Here is a 13344-nt window from a genome sequence, read left to right on the forward strand (position 1 = left end):
ACCTTCCCAAGGCCCTGCACACTCCCTCCTCAGCTCCTGAGTGTGCGCACAGCCGGGTGTGAGTGCACATGAGCACCTCCTGTGCCACGGCCCCGGGTCCCCGCAGAGCCCACAGTGCTGCGGAGAGGTGACCCCGGGGGCCCAGCTCGGAGCCCCTCCCAGCCAGGCTCTCGGGTCAGAGCTGCCTCCAGGGGGAGTCTGGGGGTGGGGAGGGTCCTTCCTGCCCGCCCCCAGCTCCTGGAGCTTGTGGCCACATACTCCCATCCCTGCGTCTGTCCCCCCACGATCCCAGGAAGACGCCAGCCGTCGGGTCAGGGCCCACCCTACAGGCGTTTGACCACGCCTGCAAAGACCTTATTTCCAAATGAGGCCACACTCACATGTCCTAGGGGTTGGACTCCAACATATCTTTTATGGGACCCAGTTCACCCCCTAACAGCTGCCAGTCCCACTGAGGTTCTTCAGAGGCAGCCAGGGCCCCTGCCCTGCCTCCCAACCCCGGCCTGGAGCGGATATTTGAGTGGGGGCCGGACTGAAAATGTGTGAAAGAGGAAATGAGAAAAGCAGACGAGTAGTGCAAAGGCCCTGGGGCAGGAGCTCTCAGGGAAGGAGGGGAGCAAGGAGGTTAGAGGAGGGCACGGAGGGCTCACGGCCTCTGGGAAGACTGTGCTGCTCTGAGTAAAGGGGGGCTGTGGAGAATTCAGGGGACAGAGGGGCGGGGCGGCCCGTGAGCCCCCTCACCGACCCCTTGGAAGCAGGACAGAAAGCACACGTGCTGGGCAGACGCCAGCTCGGGGGCCAGCGCAGGGGTAAATGGAACCCAGACCCCAGGTCACAGTAGCTGGGGCAGCGTCCAAGGGCCAGCAGCCAGGCAGGCCTCCCTCCGGGGGCGGCAGTGCCTATGGCCTGGGGTCTCGGAGTCTCCGGGCAACCCCTGCGCACCTGTTCCTGCCCAGCCCACGCGGTCCCCTCCGGTCCCTGAGCTCGGAGCTTGAGGGGGACTTGCTCCGGCCCAGAGTCCTCTGGGCATCGCTGACGTCTCCTGATGGCACCGGCCCCCGTGCGGTGACGGATGACAGCCACATGCCGCAGAGGAAGACCCGAGCCGGAGCCCTGAGGCCTCCTGGGCCAGTGGCCGCCCGGGGCGTGCGCTCAGGTGTCCCCGCGTCCAGGCTGCCCGGGCCGCACGCGGACAGAGCACGTCTCTGAGGCTCGTGGCGCGGCCTGCGCGGGCGGGAGCTCTGGCGCCAGCCCTGGGCTTGAGGCCGGGCAGCTGGCCGTGTGCCTGGAGCCTCGCTGGCCACGCCGAGCAGCGCAGACCCCCTCCGGGGAGCCCTCGCGGGACGGGCGCAGAGAGCCTGGTCCACGGGGCCCGAGGACCCCTGCCCGCCCGGCCCCCCGGGGACGCCGCCAGCTGCCCAGAGCCACAGAGGCCCGGCCTCCAGGACAGGGGGTGACAGGGGGGATGGGGGGTGGGGAGATGGGGGGTCCAGGGGGGCAGGGGGGTGCTTCCATCCCATCCTCTCTTTTTCTTTAAAGACGAGACCTTTGCGCGTCCCTTTGATCTTCCATAAAGCGCCGTGGCTCCTGCTCCGTGTCGGCCATGACATTGACAATTGTTTATTAGTTCTAAAATAGCTGAAATTCATGTCAAACATTCCGCATGTTACAAAAATGTTTATGAAGTGTTATCACCGTTTATGTAACTGTGCGTGTTTGGGAAAGCAACGCGGGGCGGGCCGGACCACACAGGCCTCGGCCCCAGGGCCACACCTCCCCGGCCCGGGGGGGTCCCCGAGCCCGCCCCCGGCTCCGCAGGCCGCCCCTGCTGGGGGGCTCCCACCGCCTCTCAGGTCAGGGCACCGTCCCCCGGGCCACCTGGCCACCCGGCCATGTCAGGTGGGGAGGAAGGTGTCTGTCCACCCACCGCCCAGAGCAGAAGGCCCCGAGGACGGCCTTTCTCCCCTTGGGGCGTTACTCCAGAGGGGCCTCTGCCACCAGACTGGCCCCGGCCCCCGACGTGGGGTGGGGTGCTGCCCTGCTGGCCCCTCGGGCCCTGAAGTGTGCGCACACCTCCCCCTGGAGGGGCTCCCTTAGGAGGAAGGCACTGGCTTCCTGCCCGGTGCTCTAGGTGGATGATGCCGAGGCCGCTGGGGGTGCCCGAGGGGGTGGGCTCACATCCGGGGACAGAGAATCCAGTGGGCAGTGCCAGCGAGGCACCTCAGCTCCTCGGCTCCCCGGCTCAGGGCAGCTGGAAGCCCTGGTCTCCGCCCCCGGCTCATCCTCTACTGCAGGACGGGAGGGTGTGAACGGCTACTTGCTGTCACTTCAAATGCATTATCCACTGTGTGTCACCTGCTGCTCCCAAAGGACGTTAGGGCACCGCCGAGCGAGCAGCCAGGCGAGGGATCTGCTCAGCAAGTGGGAGGAGCGACCCCGGGAAAGCGGCGGCCGGGCCGGATCTCGAGCACATGGCTCTGGCCACGGAAGCTGCCCACAGCGGGCTCGGGGCTCGAGGACGCCGCGGGAGAGCAGGTCATCCCTGGTGACAGGACGCGGAGTGGGAGGTGTGGTGGGCGCGAGGCGGCGCAGGTCCCGGGAGGGAGGCCGAGAGAGCCCCAGGCCCGCGAGGAGAGGGGGAGCCCCCCACGATCGGAGGTGCCACGGCTGCGCGGCCCGTCAAGCTCTTCACACCCGACACCGCAGGTCGGTCACGATGCTCTGTGGACCTCCTGACGCCGGCGCGGCTCCAGGCTCGGGATAGAGCACGTCTCCATCCGGAGCCAGATCCCCGAAGAGCTGAGAGTGGGACGTGGGCTCAGCCTCCGGAGGAGGCACAGCGGCGGGGGGGCGCCTGGGCCCGAGAGGGGACACGGCAGGGGCACACGCTACCCCGCGACGAGCCTTGAGAACACGATGTCCAGGGCGGGAAGCCAGACACAAAGGCCGCTCGTGGGACTCGGTTTGCGGGCAGCGTCCACAAGAGACGGGTCGGGAGACGGAAGGGAGAGGCGGCTGCGGGGCGGGGGTACGCGGCGGGGGTGCGGGGCGGGGGTACGCGGCGGGGACAGAGGGCAGGCAGTGGCTGCTCCGGGGGCACAGGGCCTCCTTCCAGGCACGACACCCGGCGGTGGTGACAACCACCATGAAGCCACTGACAGTCACTGAGTAATGTTCACCCTACAGCGGTGCATTTTTAAGTCATAGGAATTTCACCTTAAAAAAAAAAAAAAACTACCTGGGGGCTCAGTGGTGAAGCGTCTGCCTTGAGCTCAGTCATGATCCCGGGGTCCTGGGGCCAAGCCCCATGTCTGGCGCCCTGCTCAGTGGGGAGCCTGCTTCTCTCTCTCTTTCAGCCCCTCCCCCTGCTCATGCTCTCACTCACTCTCTCTAATAAATTTTTAAAAATCAATTAAGGGATCCCTGGGTGGCTCAGCGGTTGGGCGTCTGCCTTTAGCTCAGGGCATGACCCCGGGGTCCTGGGATGGAGTCCCGCATCAGGCCCCCTGCATGGAGCCTGATTCTCCCTCTGCCTGTGTCCCCACCTCTCTCTGTGTGTCTCTTGTGAAAAAATAAATAAATCTTTAAAAATTAATTAATTAATTAAAATAAATTAAAAAAAAACAACCGAGCAACTTTCCGGAAGATCCTACCCCTGGGTGTGTGGGGTCCCCCAGGTGCACATGGGCACAGCCCTCCCACCGGGGTAGGGAGAGCTGTGACGGGAGCTCAGGACTCTGTCCCCCGCAGGCCCGGCTTGGGCGGGGGGACAAACCCCAGGGGGTAGGCTGGTCAGGACAGCCAGACACACCCATCCCGGTCCTCCCCGCCCATCAGCGCCCACAGACAGCTCCTGGGCCGGGGGGCTGAGCACTGCCAGGGGCCTACCTGGTCCCCTGCGCATCATCAGTACCTTCCCTGGCTCCTGGATTGCTCCTTTCCCTGGGCTGTTCAAGCTGATTCCTAAAATACTTTAATCCTGCACCACGGCAAGTCGCCACCTGACAAGGAGCACGTGGGAGCCAGAATTTCCTCCTGGGCAGATCTGGGGTGAGAGCAAGCCCTCGGGACACCCCAGCCCTGCCCAGAGCCAGGAGGACCGTGCACTCACTGGGGGCCAGGTCACCACGCCCCTGGCCCAGGCCGCGCTCTGGCCTCCATCCTGGGCCTGCAACGCTCTGGACAACCTCCCTGAGGAGGAGGAGGGGGAGGGCCCTCGCCGGCCCGCAGGTCCACCCAGGTGACCTCCCGCCCCCCCTCCAGGACCCTGGGACCAGAGCAAGAGGTATTTGGGTCTCCCTTCCCACATCCTCATCGTGTAACTTTCTTCTTGGCCATAAAATTCTGACTTTTAGTATTTTCAAGGCTCGTTTCCCATAAAACGACAATATTAGTATTTCTCTAAAGACACACGTACCATTACTGTATCTTTACGATGTGTGTGGGATGTGTGGTGCATGGACCGTGGCTTTCTGACGGGACGCTCCTGGCCACCAGGCATCCGCTACAGCATCTTGGTTTGACATGCCGGCCCCGTGCACCGCAGGAAGATGCAGTTTTATTATCTGTGATGCGCCGACACGCAGCCCAGCTCCAGGCCGGGATCGCTCCCGGCACGGACGCCTCCTCACCCCCACCCCCTCTCCTAACGTCAGGGATCGCGGGGCCCCGACCTGCCGTGATTTACAGTCCCCACTGCACACGTGGATAAATCCCGCAGCTCCAGCTCGGGGAAGCCAGAGGCGGCTCCGCGCAGGCAGGCGGGGCCAGGAGCGCTGCCATTGGCCGTCGGGGCTGTTTGGATCCGGGGACAGGAAAGCAGAAAAACAAGTTTTCAGCTTCCCGGAGTTGGGCGAGGAGGCCCAGAACTGCTGGCCCCGCTCTGGGCAGCCCCAGTGACCAGGACACTGCGTTCAGGGGCAAGACGACCTTGGCAGACAGACCCACTCCCTAAGCCCACGTCCTGCCTGGCCCGCGGGCTAAGGTCTCTCAACCCTTTTAGCCACAAACATACAACAAATAAAACAGTCCCGGGAGTGCACGTGAGGGGCCGGGAGCCCCCACCGTCCCAGAAGGAAGCTGAGGCCGTGCAGCGGGGAGGTGGCCCCAGGCCCCGCTGCCCCCTCCCCAGGCCCTGTCCTCCACCAGCGAAGTCCGTCCGGGGGCAGAGGGAGATTCCGTGCAGCCCCACTCAAAACCTCAGAGAGTTATTTGTGGATATGAACACATTCTAACGCGCGTGGAGAGGAGACAAAAGACCCAGAAAACAGAGCTGGAGGGTGCCTGCCCGCCTTCGGGGCTTCCTGCAAAGTCACAGCCATCACGAAGCACATCCCGGATGAAGAGACGGACAGACCAGTGCAGCAGGACAGAGCCCCGAGGGCGCCTGCGCAGCTCAGTCCGTGAGCGTCTGCCTTCGGCTCAGGTCAGGATCTCAGGTCCTGGGATCGAGTCCCACGTCGGGCTCCCTGCCCAGCAGTGAGTCTGCTTCTCCCTCTCTCTCTGCCCCTCCCCTTGCTCATGCTCTATCAAATACATAAAATCTTAAAAAAAAAAAAAAAAAAAGAGCAGAGCCCTGAAATAGGCCCCATGAATACAGTCAACTGATGTTTGACAAAGGAATGAAGGCAACACGACGGAGCAGAGACCGGCTCTTCCACAGTCGGTGCTGAGCCCCCCGGACGTCCACCTGCGGAAAAACAAATCTACACGCAGACCTACACCCTTCAGGGAAAATCACTCCAAGTGGGTCACAGACTTAAATGTACCGCGTGAACTATCAACTCCTCGGGGATAACCCAGGAAGCAACCCAGGGGACCTCGGGGATGGCAGTGACCTTTTAGACACAACACCAAGTCAGGATCCGTGAAAGAGAAAGCTGACAGGCTGGTGCGCGTGAGAATTAAAAACGTCTGCTCCCCGAAAGACAACACCATGAGAGTGAGAACACAAGCCACAGACCGGGAGAAAACAGTGGCCAGAGAAACATCTGAGAAAGGGCCGTCGTCCAAAATACAGAAGAACTCCTAACACGCGGCAGCAAAAACACAAACCACCCGATTAAAAAATGGGCCAAAGCCCTGGCCGGCCCCTCACCACAGAGGACCCGCAGGCGAGCCCCTGAACTCACGCCCCTCGGCCTGTGTCACCAGGAGATGCCGGCGACGACGAGCGAGACGCCCGCACGCCCGTCAGAAGGGCCCAAGCCCACCGCGCCCACGAGGCCAAGCGCAGGCGGGGACGTGGGCCAGCAGGGCTCCCTGCGGGGCCGGCGGGAAGGCGGGATGGCGCGGCCTCCTGGGAGACCCTCTGGAGGGCGACGCTGACAAGCCCGAGCCCCCTCCTACCCTGCGCCCCAGCGCCCGGGCGCCCTGGGATTTTCCCGCGGGAGCTGAGAGCCCACGTCCACGATCCCGCTCACGGATGTCCACGCGGCTCTGCCCGGAACCGCCCAAACTGGGAAGCGGGCAAGGCGCCCCTGGGCAGGGGGGGGTGAGTCCGGGGCGGTCCGTCCAGACGACGGGCTGTCACTCGGGCTGACGTGAGAAGACGCGGAGGACGCATGTCCCTAAGCGAAGGAAGCGCACGCGGCGTGACTCCGACCCCGTGACCTTCTGGAAGAGGCAAAAGTACGGAGACGCGGACGGACCGGTGGGCGTTGGGGCGGCGGGAGGCGGGGTGTGGGCAGGGGGAGACGGGCGCGTGGCGCGGGGGGACTCAGGGCAGGGAGACGGCCCTGCGTGATGCGCTACAGCCGATGCCCGTCACTGGGCGTCTGTGCAAACCCGCGGCGCCCAGAGGGACCCGAGGGCCAACCGCGGACTGTGGGTAATGACGGCGTGAGTGTGTGGACTCATCCTTGCAAAACCAACACCACTGTGGTGAGTGATGAGGACAACGGGGAGGCCGTCGGGGTGGGTGCAGAGAACCTCCGAGCCTCCCTCCCCGTTCCCTTGTCGACCGACAACTGCTCTAAAACATACTCTGTAGGGGTCGCCGGGGGCTCAGTCGGTGAAGGGGGCCCTCGGCTCAGGTCATGACCCTGGGGTCCTGGGGTCGAACCCTCACGTCATCAGGCTCCCTGCTCAGTGGGGTCTGCTTCTCCCTCTCCCTCTGCCGCTACCCCTGCTTGTGCTCATCTCACTCCCGCTCTCTCTCCCTCCCCCTTTCTTTCTTTGTCTCATAATTAAAAAAAATAACATCTTCATAAACATACTCTATAAAACAACAAGAAAACCAACAACACTCCTCGGAGGTAAGCTTTGGAACGTGCCAACATGTTTTCCCCCTTTTTGCACAACTTTCTGAACACCTAGAAGCAAATGATTGCCTTCTTTTCCCCCTCCTCCTGTCAGCGAATACTGCCCAAACCTGCCTGCAATTGTCTACACCTCTTCTCAACCGACTTGCATGCGCCTCAGAGACCCCCACACCCCGGGCCGCCCACCCCTGGCATCACGTCCCTCCACCCTAACCTCCGTCCTGGGGGTCCCCTGTCCTGGAGCCCAGCCCTGTGCTGCTGGCTGACGCCCCATGTGCCGAGCACAGACACGACTGCTTGCCCAGGAAGGCCGCCTCCCGCCCCAGAAGTCCCTTCCAGTCCTAACACCTGGTGACGAGTGGCTGAGTAGACCTCCAGGCTGGAAACCACAGTCTCAAGAAGCAAGACTTTGCTCCAGAACCAATGGGGAGATGTCCGAAAACATGCCGGATCCTGATCGCCCACCTAGGACCTCTTCCTTCCTTTCTGGAAGCTTCCAGGGTTGCCTCCTGACTCCACGTGTTTGGGAACATTGCCAGTCCTGAAAGGTCACCTACAGTATGATCCCATTTATATAATATTTTGGAATGACAAATTTTAGAAATGGAGAACACGTTAGTGGCTGCCGAGGTTCAGGGAGGGAGGCCCAGGGGGAGGTGATGTGGCAATAAAGGGACCAGAGGAACGTCTCAAAAGGGTGTTGGGAACATTCTGTCTCGACGTCAGTGGTGGGTGCAGAAACCTACAGAAAAGACAAAGCTGTAGAATTTCAGGCCCACGTACACAGGTAAGCACAGAGTAGGACGACGCTTTTTGGGTCAAGGCCACCCTGTTCAATCTCTTGATTATTTCCTACAGCTGTGGGCAACCTCACAATTGTCTTAATAAGAATTTTAATTAAAGTAAACCCAATGGGGCAGCCCCAGTGGTGCAGCGGTTTAGCACTGCCTGCAGCCCGGGGTGTGATCCTGGAGACCCAGGATCGAGTCCCACATGGGGCTTCCTGCATGGAGCCTGCTTCTCCCTCTGCCTGTGTCTCTGCCTCTTTCTTCGCTCTCTCTGAATGAATGAATGAATGAATGAATAAATAAATAAATAATAAAGTAAACCCAACGAGGTAGGCTATTTCTCTTGATTACTGCAATTTCGGTGCCACCTTCGATTTTGCACACATTCTCCTCATCCTGATCCTATCCCTGGCAGAGACCCCGCAGTGCACTGACCCTGAGCCATCCTCCTGCCCTGGCCCAGCCCCTTGCTGTCGCACCCCTGCGCCTGCGTCTCCTCTGTGGCCCAGCTCAGAGCCCAGCATGCAACCCTGCTGCCCCTGGGAGCACACCGGGTGCCCCCCTCACAATTCCAGGCCTCGTCTCTGCAGGAATCAATCGCACCTGTGCTCAAGCAAGAAGCCATACAGCGTATTGTCACAGGGGGAAACCCAAACAAAGTCCAGAAATGGAAGCAGCTCCAATGTCTATGGGGGGGCAACAGCGACATACAGTGAAGACGTTCATCTCCAGGGATGCCCCGGAGCTGTCGGAGAGGAATGGGGGACATTAGGCTTCTAGGACTAACCGATTATACACACTGCCTGAGAGCTCCACCTCTGACCTGTTGACCCCCGGTGTCCAGGGCAGGGCCTGGGCTTCTAGCATCTGTCTATCTGTCTATCTGTCCATCGATTTATCCATCCATCCATAGGCCAAACTATGTATCCATCCGTCTATTTACCTATCTACTCTCCATCCACTCATCCATCCATCCATCCATCCATAGATCAATCTATGTATCCATCTGTCCTTCTATCCATCATTCTGTCTACCTATCCATCCTCTGTCATTCCTTGATAGATGACGTCATCTACCATTCCTTGACCTGCCTTCTGAGCACTATCGTAGGTACCCAAATGTTTTTAGCAAGAACCCAGTCGACTCCCTCAGGGGGTCCAGGATATGTTGTGCTGAAGATTGCCAGCGATTCTCATAGCTGCACAATTAAATACCTGAAAAGCTTTTTTTAAAGTCCTAAAGCCTTTGGCAGATCCTCAGAAAGTTCAACAGTGCGTCCACTCCTGGCTCTACACATCCAAGAGAACCAGAAACACCTCGTACCCAAATGTTCACGGCAGCTCTACTCGCAATCTCCCAAAGGTGGAAACGACCCAAGTGTCAGCGAACATGTGAGTGGAGAAACACACCGTGGTCCAGCGTAGAGTGGAATGGCGGTCGGCCCTAACAGGAGTGAAGGGCTGGCCTCAGAGATGTGATGCTCAGTGAACAAAGCCAGACACAGAAGATCACGTACTCTAAGCCTCCACTTACAGGAAACGTCCAGAACAGGCAAATCCATGGAGAATAAAAGTAGCTCAGTTGTTGGGGGGAATGTGGGGGAGCCACAGCCACTAAGTATGGGGTTTGGTTTTGGGGTGATGAGGATGTTCTGGAATCAAATAGTAGTTGTGGTTGCACACATCTGTGGAGGTACAAACGCCACCGAACTCGACACTGTTCGATGTTCAGATGCAGAGAGATGGCTGCACAGACAAGGACGTGCCCAAGCAGAGGACACAACAGAGGGGACTTTGGCCTTATGTGTGAGTGGCCACCTTACGGCTCCTGCGCTATCAGAAAATAATTGAAAAATTGGGTGCCTGGTGCTGAGGCCACATGAAGGGAGGGTTGAGGGGTGCGTGCCCCTCCCAGCTGCCCAGACCAGGTCCACTCGTGCGCCCCCCTCGGCCCGCTGCTGTCAGGAAGCACCCTCCAACCCCGGCCGGGTCAACAGAAGCCTGTGTGCAGGGAGGGTGGGGACAGGGGCCCCAGAAAGCAGCCTGGCCCCTTTAGGGCCCCCCCACGGGGCCACATTAATAGGTGACCCATTTATCTGGGGGGCCAATGCGACAGGGCTGGCCTGGGCGCGGCCCACACCCCCATCTATCAATCCACTAACACAAACAGCAGGCAGGACAGGCTGGGCTTCTCAAGGTGCGCTTGCAGATGGCTTTGAAGCCTTATCTCCCAGCCCTCCCGAGCCGGGGATGAAAGCCTGGGAGCGCCGCACCCCTGGGCCGGCCCTGTGCCTCCAGCTGTCCCAGGAAGTGGGCTGGGGGCCCAGGGAGTCCTGGCTCCGCAGCCCCTGCCCCTCGAGTGGGGAGGAGGGCCGCCTGGCCCAGAGGAGCCCTGGGCCGGGTTCTGGGGCCGCCCCGACTCCCCGCGGCCCTGGCATTTCCAGCTGAGAGCGGGTGCTGAGGAGCAGCCTCGGAGCACTGACACCCGGCCTGTCTGCCGGGGGGCGAGTAAGGCTCCGTGGCGTCGTGCGTGCCGAGGGCCCGGGGGGGTCCTGCTGCCCGGCTAGTTCTTCATGTTCCCCGGCACCCAGCATCCTAGGGCTTCAGGAAACATCGCAGCAAGGAAGCCAACCCTCACACCCCATCTTCAGGTTACAGACAAGTAAACTGAGGCTCAGAGGAAGCTCATCACAGACCCCGGGCCGGGAACCCCCAGGACCACACTTGGACACGCAGCGTGGGGAAGGAGAGTTTGTGAAAGACGGTGCAGCAGGATGGGTGGAGCCCACGGCCTCCCCTCCGCGCCCACCTCGGGGAGGACCCAGCCCCCGGACGCGACTCCCCACCTGTTTGGAGGGGCCACACCGTGTCGGGGAGCACAGGTGCTGCTCTCGGACAGATCAGGCTCCAATCCCTTGTGAGGTGATGCACCCACTCCCCAGCCTCGCTTTCTCTGCCTGTCAGATGGGGAGGGGGTGCCAAGGGGCTCCGGGCAGCATTCAGGACGGCATCCCGTCATCATCCCCGCAGGACGGCAGCAACGGGGGCCTGAGTGCAAGCAGGAGACACGCACTCGTCCTCTAGGACCCACCACTGTGCACACACTGTCCAGGGAGAGGTGGCAGGGACCCTGGGTGGTGTCCCAGGAGCAGAGGGGTGGCCGTGGCCCCCCACAGCCCCGGAGCCACACCAGAGTCCAGACGAGGCCTGAAGGAGGCAGGTGGGGCAAACAGAGACGGTGAGGCCGGTGCCCAGCAGATTGTCCTGCCCCAAGGCCAGCCCTGGCTGTGCCCGCCCAGCAGCTGGGGGAAGGGACGGGGCTGGGGCTGCTGGCTGGCCCTGTGGGTGACAGGCACTCACACTTCCTGGTCCTAAAGAGCAGTTTGGCTTTTTTAAAAATCAACTTTAGGGGGATCCCTGGGTGGCTCAGCGGTTTAGAGCCTGCCTTTGGCCCAGGGCATGATCCTGGAGACCTGGGATCGAGTCCCACATCAGGTTCCCTGGGGGGAGCCTGCTTCTCCCTCTGCCTGTGTCTCTGCCTCTCGTTCTCTGTGTCTCTCATGAGTAAATAAATAAAATCTTTTAAAATAAATAAATTGAAATTAAAATAAACTTTATTCTTACAAAACCAAACGTCCCGTTGCCGTTCAGTCCAGCAATCACGTTCCTCCGCTTTTACCCAAAGGCGTAGACGATGTCCATCCACACAAAATCCTGCCCACGACGTTTCCGGCAGCCGTAGTTGCAACGGCCAAAACTCAGAAGCACCCCAATGCCCCTCGGTGGGTGGGGATGAGCCCCCATCTACGCAGCGGGATGGTAATCAGCGCGGGCAGGAAAGGGGCTACGGGACCTGCAGAGACAAGACACAGCAGAACCCTAAGCGGAGGCCGCTGGTGATGGAGGCCACTCTGAGGCCACACCGCGTGATGTGCTGTGGAGGCAGTGGAGACACCAGCGGTGGCCCGGGTCGGGGGGGGGAGCAGGGAGGATTCAGCGGTGACAACACTCCGCATGACGTGACGCCGCAGCGGGGGCTGCACAGAACAGGCACCGCCCACCCCTGACCGGGATGCACCTGCGCAGATTCACCCCCGACGTGATTGCAGCAGCCGTGAGCTCCACGGGGCCGCGAGGTCGTGGGGCACCTGTGTCTACCTTCCAGACCCTTCTTGCACCTATTGTTCGGGCACCGACACGGGGCAGCCAGAGCCCCCGCCCGTCCGATGACCTGCTCTGTGCGTGGCTCCCGGGGCAGCAGCTCGGCTTCCACTCTGCGGACGAGGCCCTGGCTCAGAGAGGCTGGGTCGTGGGCCGAGGTGGCTGCGTTCTCCAGGGGAGAGTCGGAGTTCAAACCTGGCTGGGGCGGGGGCAGGGGGAGCAGGACACACGCTGGCCCCTTGTGAGGCTCGGCGGCGCTGGGGAAGAGGGTTTGCCCCTGCCCCATGTCTGCCCTCCCCAGGGGTCACCCTGCCCCAGCACACACGTGCAGTCACAAGGAGCAGACACAGGCCCGGTGCACCCAGCCGCACGCAAGAACTCCTCCAAACCCCCACGCGGGGGGCAACCCTTGGAGCCGCGATCACGAGCACGGACACGGGCACCTGAGGCGGGGCCCCCCCCCCACCCAATGCCTCACGGCGGGCAGCACGCGGACACCCCAAACACGGGGCTCCGACAGGCGCTGGCAGCGGGTCGGCCTTGTGCAGGCGGCGTCCCCGAGGCTCCAGGCCCAGCCGTGGCAGCCCCTGGGGACCTCCCCTGCGACAGGAAGTGCCTCCTGGGACCTCAGCAGGGACACTGGCCTGGAGCCCCGGGGCTGCTCTGAGCTCTGAGCTCTCCCTGGAGTCACGCGGGTGTCCTTGGGGGAGGCTCAGGCTCCCGCACGGCTCTGAGGGTGCAGGGCAGAGAGCTGGGGTCAGTGCGACAGGCCTGTGCTGGGTGGGGGACGAGCAAGCATGAGGGCAGGGGGCACGCAGGGCAGCATCACAGGCCAGCGCAGCTCCCCAGGCCCCCCAGTTTCTGCAGTGGCCACGCGTCCCGGCACAGAGAACAGACGTGGACCCCCGCGCCTCAGCACACGGGCACCCCCAGCCTGCCCTGACCCCCAGAGAGACCCCCGACCTGGCCCACCCGCCATCTGGGAGGGCAGGAGACGGGGCTGGGTGCGGGTTTCCCTGACCCCTCGGCTCTGGCGTTCCGCCTCCTGAGCTCTCCTGGGAACACACCTGCGCTCATCGGCCACCCGGTACAGACGGGGAAACTGAGGTCAGGGAGGTCAGCCCATGCTGAGTG

Source organism: Nyctereutes procyonoides, unplaced genomic scaffold (genome assembly GCF_905146905.1).
Source record: "Nyctereutes procyonoides isolate TBG_1078 unplaced genomic scaffold, NYPRO_anot_genome, whole genome shotgun sequence".
In the NCBI taxonomy this organism is placed as follows: domain Eukaryota; kingdom Metazoa; phylum Chordata; class Mammalia; order Carnivora; family Canidae; genus Nyctereutes; species Nyctereutes procyonoides.